This window comes from Puntigrus tetrazona, chromosome 5, assembly GCF_018831695.1.
Source record: "Puntigrus tetrazona isolate hp1 chromosome 5, ASM1883169v1, whole genome shotgun sequence".
In the NCBI taxonomy this organism is placed as follows: domain Eukaryota; kingdom Metazoa; phylum Chordata; class Actinopteri; order Cypriniformes; family Cyprinidae; genus Puntigrus; species Puntigrus tetrazona.
This window is the reverse complement of record NC_056703.1, coordinates 21,554,352-21,567,443: the sequence shown is the minus strand read 5'-3', so window position 1 is coordinate 21,567,443 and position 13,092 is coordinate 21,554,352. Positions and strand designations below refer to the sequence as shown.

Genomic DNA, 13,092 nt, shown 5'->3' with positions numbered 1-13,092 from the left:
AAACCTGATTAGCAGCACTGCGTTACACAAAATCTGTGACCGTGCACCCAGTGTACTGTGGGAGAAAATATTGTAAAGTATCAGCTTAGCCAAACCCAATACAAATTCTATCATAATTTCCAGATACTGTTTTGTCGTTAAAATCCCCTATGAAGTTCCTACAGTATTTCCATGGAAACAAATGGGGATGTTTTGGAACAAAAAGAGCATGTTCACCAATGTTTTTTTTTCCTCCACATGATCTCCAAAGAAATCAATCATACAGTTTTGTAACGACATAAGGAAGAATAAGTAATGCAAATAATAAATAATGAAGCATTTTTATTTTATGGTAACTGCCCCTTTAAGAGAACATTGTTAATGACAGCTACAACGTGAAGCCATTGCTGTTGGAGTCTAAAGTCAACATGGCCAACGTGACTCCATGCTCTTATAGAGATGCTAAACATCCCAAATCAAAAAGTCAAACCTCAGCAACAGTTGGTGAATAAACCACCTATTACTGTCTTTGTTTCTGGCTGCTCAAGTGTGTTAGAACAGGATAAAAATCATTCAGAGACAGTTGCTACATAGGACTGGTACAAAGCACAAAAGTCACACGCATTCAGGGCACCGAACAAACACTAACGCCACGTTGCAAAAAAGCTTTAATACTTTCCACCTCACTATTTTTAGCCAATGAAACCTCTGTCAGCAAGCCAGCAGAGGAAGAGAGAAGTGCTGCTCAGCCTGACTCTCTCTCACCTTGAACGTCCTGAAGTCCACCGGTGTGAACGGACTGTCCAAGTCCATCTCACTGTCAAACACATCTTCATCCTCCAGAACTTTGTCCAAAAACCCCAACGCCTCCTCCTCATCCTCCTCCATGCTGACGGCCGATCCCTCTCTCTCCTCTCCCTCCGTTTCACTTGCTGCTTTCCCTCCTTTCAAGTTTTGACAAGCCGCCCGTGACACATTGGTGCCTCTGCTGAAAATCTACCTCTTCTTTCCAAGGAGGTTTTTTTTCTTCCTTTCTTTCTCTCTGGAACGGTAACGTGTCCTCCCTCTCACACAAACACAGAAACAGCCACTTGCTTCCTCTCTCTCGTACACACACACACACACACACACTTCAACCTCGAATGGCCCGCCTCTGCACTCACACACACACACACACACACACTGCTGGCGTCCCTCCCCCTGACTGCGGTTCTGTCTTCCTGGTGTGTGTCAATTCCGGGTGCCCTGGGTTAAAAGACCGTCCACCATTTTCCTCTCTAGTCTTGACAGGTCTCTTTCTCTGTTTGGTTGTTCCTGTTGAGTTATTAAGTATTACTTAAATCTGAACGAGACAGCGGTTCTCAAGCTGCCTTCACACAGTAAAACAATAAAATACCATAACGCCCCAAATTTAGGCCCAGTGCCCAACAATCACAAATTAGCTAAAATGAATTAGACTGGTAATGAATTAGACTGCACTGTTCTATGCTATTTTATAGAATAAATAATGTGAGTAGTGCGTTCACACTGAAAATTTAGTCCAGATTATTTGAAAAATCATGTGACTCTTTCAAATTTAATGATTAGACAGAAGAGAATGTAAAATAACTAGTATGTATGCTAAATATTTATTTAAATTTCATATATTAAATTAAAAAAGTTAAACTACTTGATGAATTTAGGTCTATTTTTGCTTAATCCGTCAATCTCAGACACCACTATGAATCCTTTACAGACCACCAATACGAAGAATCAAGGGTTTGTCAACTTTTGAACATGATCATTTGTTCAATTATTATTGTATTTTGTTATTTGGAAAAGGATCGATCTCTTGTGCTCATCCAGGCTGCATAATACCAAGTATTATTATCAAGTCTATTTTAATATAATTTAAAATGTAACATTTCTTTGATGTCAAAGCTGAATTGTCATTACTTCGGTCTTCATTGTCACACGATCCTTCTAATATGCACATTTTCTGCTCAGGAAACATGTATTATTATCAAGACTGAAAAAAGTGGCGCTGCTTAATATTTCCGGAGTAACTGATACTTTCTTCTGTTTAATAGAAAGTGTTGGTTTGTTTGTATCTTTTTACAATAATATTTTTCTTAAGATTTAGATTTGTTAAATGATACTTCTGATTATAAGTCTTGTGATAATTAAACAGACCTTCATCAGGTCAGCAGGGAAATAGGTTTCTAGCACAAACTCTAGCATAAAAACAAATCCTGGGCATGGCAAAGACAGTTAATAATGTTTGTTAAAATTATAGCGTGATACAAAGACAACTGCCGTTTTTATTTTTGAGAGTTCCCTGGATCAGACAAGTCCTCCTTGTACAGATATCAAGCTCTCCTGGCACTAACACTCAACACATCAATGAAATACGGTCTCAAATCACATTAGGGTCATCAACACTTCACGTTATGTTTCACGGTAAGCTGATGTAACTGATTTGTTCACTTAATAAAGTCAAAGACTGTGAAGTGATTGTCAATTAAATGTGCTTGCAGTGCAAACACACACACTCACACACACACACACACACACACGCACACGCACGCGCACGCGCACACACGCGCATACACACGCACGCACACTTTGTAAGTGATTATATGGAGAATGAGATCAAAGTCTGGTTGACCAAAATTTGAACTCCACCCTTACTTCATATCACACCCAAGCACACATCACACTTATGATGTCAAGCTCTTTATTAATCTTCCTGAAAAAGTTATAATCATTATCATGGGATTTCCATAGCATGTGAAATAATAAATGGCGATCCTTAAATAGAAGTCAATGAGGAATCCCTGATCTTGCTCATCTAGAGCTCAAAAGAGGAACTAGATGCAGACGACACGACAAAAGAGGGCATAATAGTACAGTGTTACAGCCTTCTCTTTTTCTCACAGAACGGGTCGACACAACATTAACCGCCAGTGGGAACTGATATGAACGACACGCCAGTGGATCTCTCCTTGGTTTGATGTAGCACAGAGGTGAGTGAAGAGCAGGAAGGCCTCAGCTCTGTATGAACAGCACTGATATCCTCACAGCACAGCCCACACGACCTGATCTCACAGAGACTCTAATGAAAGCAACAGAGGAGGCAGAGAAAACACACAGCGCATTTCTCACAAGCAAGTGTGTGTGTGTGTGTGTGTGTGTGTGTGTGCTTCTCCACGCTTGATTCCATCTACAGCCGAGCAAAGGGGAGTATAAATAGGGGCAGGTGTCTTGCTTTTTTATATATCCTGTAGTTACAGGCACTCAGACATGTTAGAGTTAATGTAAGGTTATATAGGGGAGAGAGTCATAGCTGATGTGATGAAATGGCCAGTTCAATCACGTTCACAGAAACACATGGAAGAGCTTGATACTAAAAAAGGTGTTTTCTCGTGTGTTGAGCTAAAACCCCACTCCCTTATAGACAGCTGCAAACAAAACAACAAAAATATGTGATACACATATATTGTTTTGTTAGCAACAAACAAACATATACATATACATGTACTTTGACATATATATATATATATATATATATATATATATATATATATATATATATATATATATATATATATATATATATATATATATATATATATATATATATATAACATTTTTGTGCCAAGTATTCCACTAATACATTTACATATATGCTTAAGAAAAATAATTTTTATTTCTGTAAATGTTAAGTGATATGTCAGTAAATATGTTAAAAGATTTGAAGTATATTTATTTTAAAATTAATATACTTTACATGAATTATGTCAATTTTTTACTAGGATGTGAAGAAGCACTTCATCTGCTCTACCACTAGATGGAGATGCTGCTATAAAAGCTTATAGCCTGTGGCCCCACACACACACACACACACACACACACACACACACACACATCACTATCAGTTTTAACACTTCAACACTAATTATCTGTGATGCACAATGGAGCTAGTCATGCATGTTCCTAATGGGCCTATACACATGTGACAAACACATACACCTCAGTGTCAATTAATCTCTGAACTGCACATTATAAGTAGCCAAATACAATCATTATTACAGGATGATGTGATGAATCATGACACTTAAATTTACAGAAATAACTATTCCATTTCTATTTGATTGAAATCTATTTGAATATTTAACCTTTTGATTCGCTTGTGTTTTTATTCTTATCACAGTTGGTTTGTTTTTGTTTTTTTTAATCACGGATGTTATTTTTTGCCAGCCAAAACCTGTGACCTAAAATATTTACTCCCTGAGATTTTAAGTTAATAAAAAAATTATTTGATATTGCTTAATGATCACATGGTGTACAGGTAAAAAATAAAATATTTAATTTATCTACTTTACAAATTATTTATTACTATAAATAACTATAATATGATAATTTATTACTAGAAATTACTATATTATGATAGAATTTTTATCAACTCACCAAAAAGTTCCCTCGTGATCTAACGCAGTGACATACAAACTTATAAACCAAATAATTTAATCGGTAATTGAATTTTTTTTCTATGCAGGTTGCTTTGACAAAGGAAAGCTCCATGATTTCTTATTGTTTGGCACTGGGGTCACCACATTATTCTTGGTATGTTAAGACACACCAGGTGAGAAAAGCATTTATTTTATTGCCTGAAGCTATGAAAACGATACGGCGAAACAACCACACCATTTGTCATGTCATATAGCACGCCCATGTGAAAGTGAAAGCGGTGCTGACATTTATAACAAAGCCTGGTGGAAAGAAGAGTGCAGCTCCTCACACCCACCGCAATCTATTGGCTTGTTCAGAATCAGTGCTTTAAGATTAAAGGTGAAGTGTGTCGCTTTTCCTCTGCCCGTCAAATCTTGACAGAATATATTGCAGTCACAACAACAGATTCCAAACATTTACACCAAAATGTCTGTGACATACTGTAAAGCTACTCCTAAAAACAGTAGCCATTTCCTATCTTTGTATATGATTATCATTATAACATCATAACACTACATACACTTCAACACTCTTCGTGTGTTAATTTATCCAAAATGAACATACGGTCATCATTTACTCATTTACTAGTGATTTCTTTCTTCTATAAAACACAGAAAATATTCTGAAGAAAGACCACTCTATAAAATCATTCTGAATGCATGATTCATAATTTACCCTACCTTTCAAAAGGTTAGTTTTATTTTGAAAAGAAAGTTCTCGATTTATTCAGCACGCAATGCATGTCAAAACTACCATAAAGCTACTCTTTGGAACTTTCTATTAATCACGGTTTCCAGAAAAAAAAATATTAAGCAGCACAAATGATTTCAGCATTAAATAATAAGAATAGTATATTCATTGAGCTGGGTCATGTGACACTAACGCCTGGAGTAATATTCAGCTTTGCTAATCACAGAAAAGCTGCAATATTACCATTTTACTGTATTTTTGTGACTGCATGAATGTGAAAACATGCTTACAGATCCCAACGCTTTCCGAAAAATCCCCTCTGCTATGGACAGAGATTAACAAATAATATACAAAAAAAATAAAGGAATAACCTCCTTAGGACAACAGAGAGCTGTTTACCAGCAGCACGTAAACGGTTCTAATTCACACACACGAACTTAACATGCAGTCATACCCCAGAGAGCAGTCCTTCTGGTGGTGTGGGTGAGACGGCCTCTCCATCCTGTCCCCGTGCGCAGAGGTGAGGGGACATGGTGGGCGACTCGTCAATGAATGGCATGGTCTCGGAGCCATCCTGAGACTTCCTGTCCTCTGTGGTATCTCCCTCATAGCCATCGGTGTTGTAGTTAAAGTCTAAAAAGAAGAAAACAGAGGAGTTAGGAGAACCACTGTATGCGAGGTTATGGCTGATTAATCCCACTCAAACATTAGCGATGTCGAAAGCACTAAAGTGTTCACGAGAAAATCAATACACAAATGGTGCAATTAGTTGTCTGTGCAGGACATAGGGTATGTTTTAAACTGATCTGCATTTAGAGAAGTGGGCGGAGACTCTGGGTATGACCGACAAGATCTGTAGGACAAGGTAGGAAGGGTAGTGGGAAACGCGTAGGCATTTTAAGCCGCTATTATCATACTTAGCCATTTACAATGGTGCATTTGAATGCTGCTAGCTGCTAGTTAGTGAGCATTCAAGCTAACGTGTTTTGAAGCAGCAAAACAACTGAAAATATTCGTCTCTAGGTAAGCCCACAAACTATCTGACATGCTACCAATATGTTAACTACAATAGAAAGCGTGCCAACACTGCCTGTTTAATAATGTACCCAATACCCAAATACACTAAACATAAAATATTATAGGTCCATTCTAAAAGTTTAAGCAACGCCTCTAACACAATGCTAAAATAATCTAGAATCACATTAGCAACACAAGCATATTATTTAAACAAAAACTTCTATTTTGGACGCGATTAATTGTTGGCCAGCACTAATTAAAGTAATTAAAATATGGCAGATCCATTCTAATAATGCTAACAACACCTAAAAAAGGCGAAAATATTCTAGAAGGATGATAAAACATGCTAGAAACCTGCTAAAAGATCTTTCTGTTAATCCCTGATCTATTCACCTATCTACTGTATATGTCTAGACTGCAAATCTTCCAGCTTTTTAAAACCATTTCAAACTTTCTGACCAGGTTTTTAAAGTGTGTTCAACTTTTTAATGTCTTTTTTTTTAACACGAGCATTTCACAGAAATATAATTGAAAAGAAGCCCCAATATTCCCATTAAATGAAATTTTAAGAGCACGAAGAGGAGCAAAAACCTCCTGTTAAAGTGTTTATGAGTTCAGCAGCATTCACAGGAGACGCGTCTTCATTAAAACAGAAAATGCAGTGTGTTTGTGTCAAGACACACACTCCCACATGGCCAGAGACTGGCACATAAACAAAAGATCTGCTTGACAACCCAACCCCGAGGGGCGGGATCAGCCCGTCTGTCACCATGGTTGTTACCGTGGCGACCATTGATAACCAGCACAAGAACAGACCAATTGTAACTCAACTTGGTTACAATGTCTTGTTCATTTCCCCTCGAAAACACACGTGTATCACATCAAAGTGACACGGTCGATACTCAATGAAGCATCAAAGCAAATACAATAAAGGCAATGTAAAATTAATATTTGATTTATTTCAACAAAAGTTTCATCTTTCTGCTACAAAACAAGCTTGATCATGAACAGTAACTTGTCCGTGTATGTTTACGTTAGGAGAGACCAACAGCATTTAACAAAAAGACTGTGCCATTAGACAAAACAGGAAATAACTGTGTCATTTAGCTACTGAACAGAAAAGTGGGTTGAATGTGGGTCAACAGGCTCACATATCCGTTTAGCCTGCAGCACATTCACGCAGGTCAAGATGACCTGCGCTCACCAGAGCCAATCAATTCTGTGAATTCACAACACCAGTATTTCTCCCTTTCATATTTTGATACTCCCATATATACTTACTATTTAGAATTAAAAGACACTGGGAATTTAATCCACAGCCTTGCTTCTGCTAGAAAAGAGGCTTTACCAGTTAAGCAATAGAACATAAGTCAATATTATTGAATTACTATTAAATCAAATAAAGAGACCACTAACACTGTAATTAAATGTACATTAAATTTACAAATTAAGCGGTTTGACATTTTTATTTATAATAAAACTAAAGTTTTTATTTTAACTAGCTTATAAGTCGATCTAAAATAGCAATCGTTAATTAATGCTTATTTAATAAAAATAGCTAACGTAAAAATAGGGCCAAAAATGCATTAAACTCAGCAGCAAACACACAACATGCTTCCCTGTTTGGCCTTTAATGTTTTTAAACAGCCAACATGGGAAGAAAAATTGATTGGTACACCAGCAAACCTGAAGTGAGAGACACTGTAGTCGCATGTGGCTCCACTTACATGTGCTGAACGCATTATGGGATTTTAACTTGTTTCGTCAGCTACAGAGCCACAGAGAGCAAAAATCCAATACGAATCTGATGATATAAGAGATGTTTTAAAGAGATTAACAAAGATCCTTCGTAGTGTGGAAGCAAACAGTTTAAGTGTTTAAGTCAAACAACGCGAGATACTTAGTGTTTTAAAGTCAATACTCTGATTAGATGAAGTCAAATAGATGCAACTGCCAAAAACAAAAGCATAGTACTGTGTAAACACACACACACACACACACACACACACACACACACACTTTTTCCGTCTTACTGTGAGGTGAAATGATGGATCGCAGGACGCATGCAGCCTCGAAGAAGAAAGCCATGTGAATTCTATCCTAAACTTTAACAAGGTTCACAGCATACAGCACCAAACAGACCTCATGTTATCGGAATAACACACGCACGCACGCATGGGGGGATGTAACAAATAGGAACCTTTGAAAAGGTTTTATTCAAATATATGGAAATGCAATTCAAGGTAAACAAGAGGCTGAGCTGTATATGAAAAATGCTGCATGGTTTAACAGGCAGGATAGACAGGAACACATTTGTTTGAGTCAGTTATTATTTGCCACAAAGACTTTTTACCCATGCATTTTAATACAGCCAACATTTTAGAAACTAGAAAAATGTCACGATTCTCTATTCCAATCAATTTTGATAGCACAGCAAGAACTACTAGCCAACCAACATAATATTCAAGCATTAGTAAAAACAAGTAATGAAACAGGAAAAAAATACAAATAATAAAAGCAACAGCAAAAATAAATGTAATAAATGTAATAAATGTAATAAAAAAAAAATCAAGAATACTTTTCAAATGTAATTTCTAATTCGATTGTATAAAATGAAATAGAGTTTATAGAATAACAATATTGTTAGATATGCATGGAATAAGTCAAGTGTACCCAGAAAGCGCTAATAAAGTTCCAGCTCAAAACACACAGATCATTATACTATTTTGAAAATGTCTATTTTGAGGAAAGTGGAAGCACGCTGTTGTCGTGCATGTCTCTTTAAATGAAAATGAGTTGCTGCTCCTTGCCCGCTTTTTATAGAACAGGGCTGGCTCTACAACTTGTATCTTAAGCACTTTTGATTATCATGTCTGTCAAGGTGAAATTGTTTTAAACCATATTAATCGTTTAAACTTCTTTTCTGAGTGTGCGCACCTAAAGCACATGCACAGAATGTGAGCACTAAGCTAAGGTCTCTCTCATGTCTTATTTAAAATCAACATTCACAATAGGCAATGGCGTTAGACCTGGAACACAGTTGTCACTTGCGAAAACAATGGTGGCACCGTGGGTGAAAACTGGCAGATTAAGGGGCAGTAATGTAATTTAGATTAAGAGGAGCAAAATCAGAGCGACTTTTTTCACAAGCTTAATGGGTTGTTCTTTTTTCCCCATTTGCTGGGTTGGTAGATGCATCCGGGGAGAGATTATAATAACACCGCTGTCACTTTAAGACTGAATGCACAGATCGAACATATATTATTATAAGATAATACATTAACTTAAGACATAGCTAACCGAGGATAAAGATGGGGTTTGTGTGTGTCTATTAAAGCACACTAGGACATGAAAAGAACTGAATTTGAAAACCACACACTGTCTGAGAAACAGCTTCCTGTGTGTGTGCTTCGGCTATCTTTTCATCAAATCATGCTTGAATGGTTTTAAACTGGCAAGACCTGTGCTGTGGTAATCATGTGCTAGGCTAGAGTTATAGGCACATCACATTATTTAAAGTATACTATACTGTCATTAGTGACAAATGTGAATGTTTTTAAGTTTTTTTATTATTATTATTATTTTACTTGTGCACTAAATGTACATGAAGGGTGCTAGAAAAACGTACAGACTTCCCTTAGGCAACATCTGTAATGTCTTGGAAATGATGAGTGCACATCCTGTTTCTTGAGTGGCTGAAGCGAAACTGTAAAATTTGATTTCAAGCCATTTTCCTCCAGACAAGGAGAAGTGTTCAGGCGTAAACGGTAAAAGGCTTGTAATAGTTGTTTACTGTCCTGCTTTCCATAATAGCCGCCGGCTGGAAAGGTCAACAGTCGGTCTTTGTGCTGTGTGCTGTATGAAAGAGCTGTCTTACCACCACACTGTTAAAACATGCCACATCAACACTGATTACTGCCAGAGCCTTTCATCATATGAATGAAAGGAAACACACGCATCTGCTTGCTGTCAAACCATGTTCCCTTTTAGAGACCTCACTAAATAATCGGCTAATATAAAGCAATGAACCCAAAAGGCCATGCGTTATACATCCAAGGTTACCATGATGAAGGAAAATCTGGAAAGATCAGGGTTTTTTATTTTTTATCTTCAGGAGAATGTGTAACTAAAATGTCTTTATACTAATTTTGCGTCGACTAAGATGTACTTGCAAGTAACTCATGAAGGTTTATAAGCTTGTTGGTCTATATAGAAATTATTTTTAATCCATTTAAGTTTTTTTCCTATTCAAAACATGCATTTGTTTTTTGTTAAGTTTAAATGGTTTTCAATACGAAATTTAATTGCAATCATCATATATGTAGTAATTAAATAGTTTAATCAATGTAAAGATAAAATATTAATGAAAAAAGCATGTAAACTCGAGGGTAGATCACTGATAACACAAAAGAGAGGTATGGTAAAGATACGCAAATATCCCCTAAAAAGTTCAGTATTTCGACTAAAGAGAGACGGAAAGATGGAAGAAAGCCGTCGTACTGACCCTGAGGACATTTAAATCTGTCACACTTATGATTTAACACCCGGCGCTCTGTGCTCACAAACTGCCAGAAAGTTTCTACTGTAAGTGAATGCGATCCATAACTCACACACTGTAATGAAACCGTTGTCATTAATCACATGACCCGCCCCAGCGCCACTGCGTCGACTGCATTTTGCATTCGAATGGATAAACAGTTTTGTGTAAACAGAAACGGGAACATAAGCTCTCCTAGTTACGCAAGAAATATTGTGTAAAAATGCATACAAAATATTATTGCAAAATAAGAATTTTCTATTTTAATCTATTTTAAAATGCAATTCATTGCTGTGATGACACACCTGAATTTTCAGCATCATTAATCTAGTCTTTAGCGTCACATGATCCTTCAGAAATCATTCCAAATATGCTCCTTTGCTCAAGAAAGAAGCGTGTTGAAAATAGTGCTGCATATTATTTGTGTAAACTGTCATCATTTTTCGTGATTCTTTAATGAATTCCTGTCACTTTTTGTTACAATAATAACACAGCAAGTAACATTTATTTAAGTGCCGTAATAGTTAGGTGTTAACTAATGCTATTGAACTGAACTTCATTGTGAAGTATAAAGGACGAAGTTGGCACGACTTGGTAATGAGTCATGATGTTACATCAGTGCTGCGCGATGACACGGGTAGAAGTTCTGATGATGTCACAGTACTTGTATACACACCGTGGTATTCCCACGTCAGCTAGCGACAACACGCGCAAGCGCTTTGGGGTTCTCTCGTGATGGACAGCCAGCTACCCTTCAGCCCCCCGTCACTGTCAATCAGCAGCTTGTTTCCATGCAGAGCGCCCAGGCTGCCATGACAACTTGAGATTCTTCAGTGCAGTCGCTGCCTGAATGAGAACGAGAGGCTCCTGAATGTGATACAATGCTCTATTTATAGGCATGCAAGTGAGTTTAAAACCGCCAACTATAACGGACATACAGCGGAAACACCAGAAACATTCTGTGACATACACATCAAACTGCCGTCAATACACCTTCTAGCATGGATTAATTATGGTAGAAAAAATAAAATACTACATTTACAAAAATAGATCAAATTGATCATCTCCTGCCTGCTGATTCAGGGTTCTTTGCGAGTGAAAAAAATTTTTATAAATTGCAACCTCACGATACTAAATACATGTTTCACGTATGTGTTTCTTTTCCATCCAAATTAACCATCACTATTATAGAGACACACAATGTCTGGTGCAATTTCATGAAAAGCAATTAAAAGCAAAGATAGAAGCACGTTATTCTGAATAAAAAAAAAAACAGGACAAAATTAGCTTTAGCGTCAGATGGTGCACCTACAGTCTACCCACGGATCATTCACACGATGTCTGATGCATGCTGCACGCTAAAATGGCAATGAAGAATCCAGAACTCATTACTTTCTGATGGAAGGTCTAATTTGTTTATTGTTGTCTATACAAAATTCACAGACTGCTATGTCATCATTCCAAATCAGACACCACTTTGTTGCCCCACGGTCTATTCTTGCGGTAGCATCGATTTCAGATTCACTTCCAGTGTAAGTAGAAAGTCCTTGGACAGAACAGGCTACAGTGTGCACCAGTCTCTATGCCAGCAATCAAAAGTCTGTCTCCAGCCAAACCTGGGCTGAATTAGCATGCATGCACCTGAAATAGAATAGATTCCAGCAGGAACCATTCACCAACAGTTATCTATTCATCCCTAGACAATACACGCAGCCGCAAAGAGGAAAATAAGCATGATTAAACTCACACCGCTGGGCGGTTTGACCAAAAATCATTATCACGTTTATTTATTTTCATGCTTTGTCATGTTTTTTAGTTTTGTTCACTGACTGTGCCTTTTTATGATTCAGATCAACTTCACTTTGGCCAAATCTGAACAGCTTCAGAATAAAAGCAAGCGTAAACATTGTATGGCGATGGAAGATAAGAAGAAATTATTGCACAGTTGCAACAATATGGTATAATATCCCAAAAATATGGTAAAGCTGTGATGGTATATGTTTATGGTTAATAATAATATTTCATACCCCATAAAATGACAGAATTTAGCATTTTTTCTACATGTCTGTTCTTTTTTAGGCTAATATTTCAAAACATTGCGTTCTCTTGATGGTAAATCATTTTAGCAGACATCGCTAAAAGATCTTTTTCATGTTTTTAATACAAATGTAAAAGAAAGTTAAAGCGGAAATATATTATAGCATTATAAATTTTACAAAATAAAATTAAATGCCATTTAAATGGAATCATTTTTAAAATTCTAAAGACTTTTGAGCAGTAAAGTGTAAATGAATGTAGCATTGATGTAGAACGTAGTACTGTATTTGTGGATGAAGAGTCATTGCAGTGAAGAGAGTCAAAGAAAGATCTCTGCAGAT

At 36.8% G+C, this 13,092-nt stretch overlaps 1 protein-coding gene and 1 pseudogene across 1 annotated transcript in view; one reads left to right on the top strand and one right to left on the bottom strand.

The window, feature by feature from the left end:
- Positions 1–13,092, top strand: part of LOC122345940 (active breakpoint cluster region-related protein-like) — a 248,527-nt gene that overhangs the window by 105,453 nt on the left and 129,982 nt on the right. The gene's annotated exons all lie outside the window — the stretch shown is intronic.
- LOC122345941 overlaps positions 1–13,092 on the bottom strand; it is a 76,831-nt pseudogene that overhangs the window by 24,330 nt on the left and 39,409 nt on the right.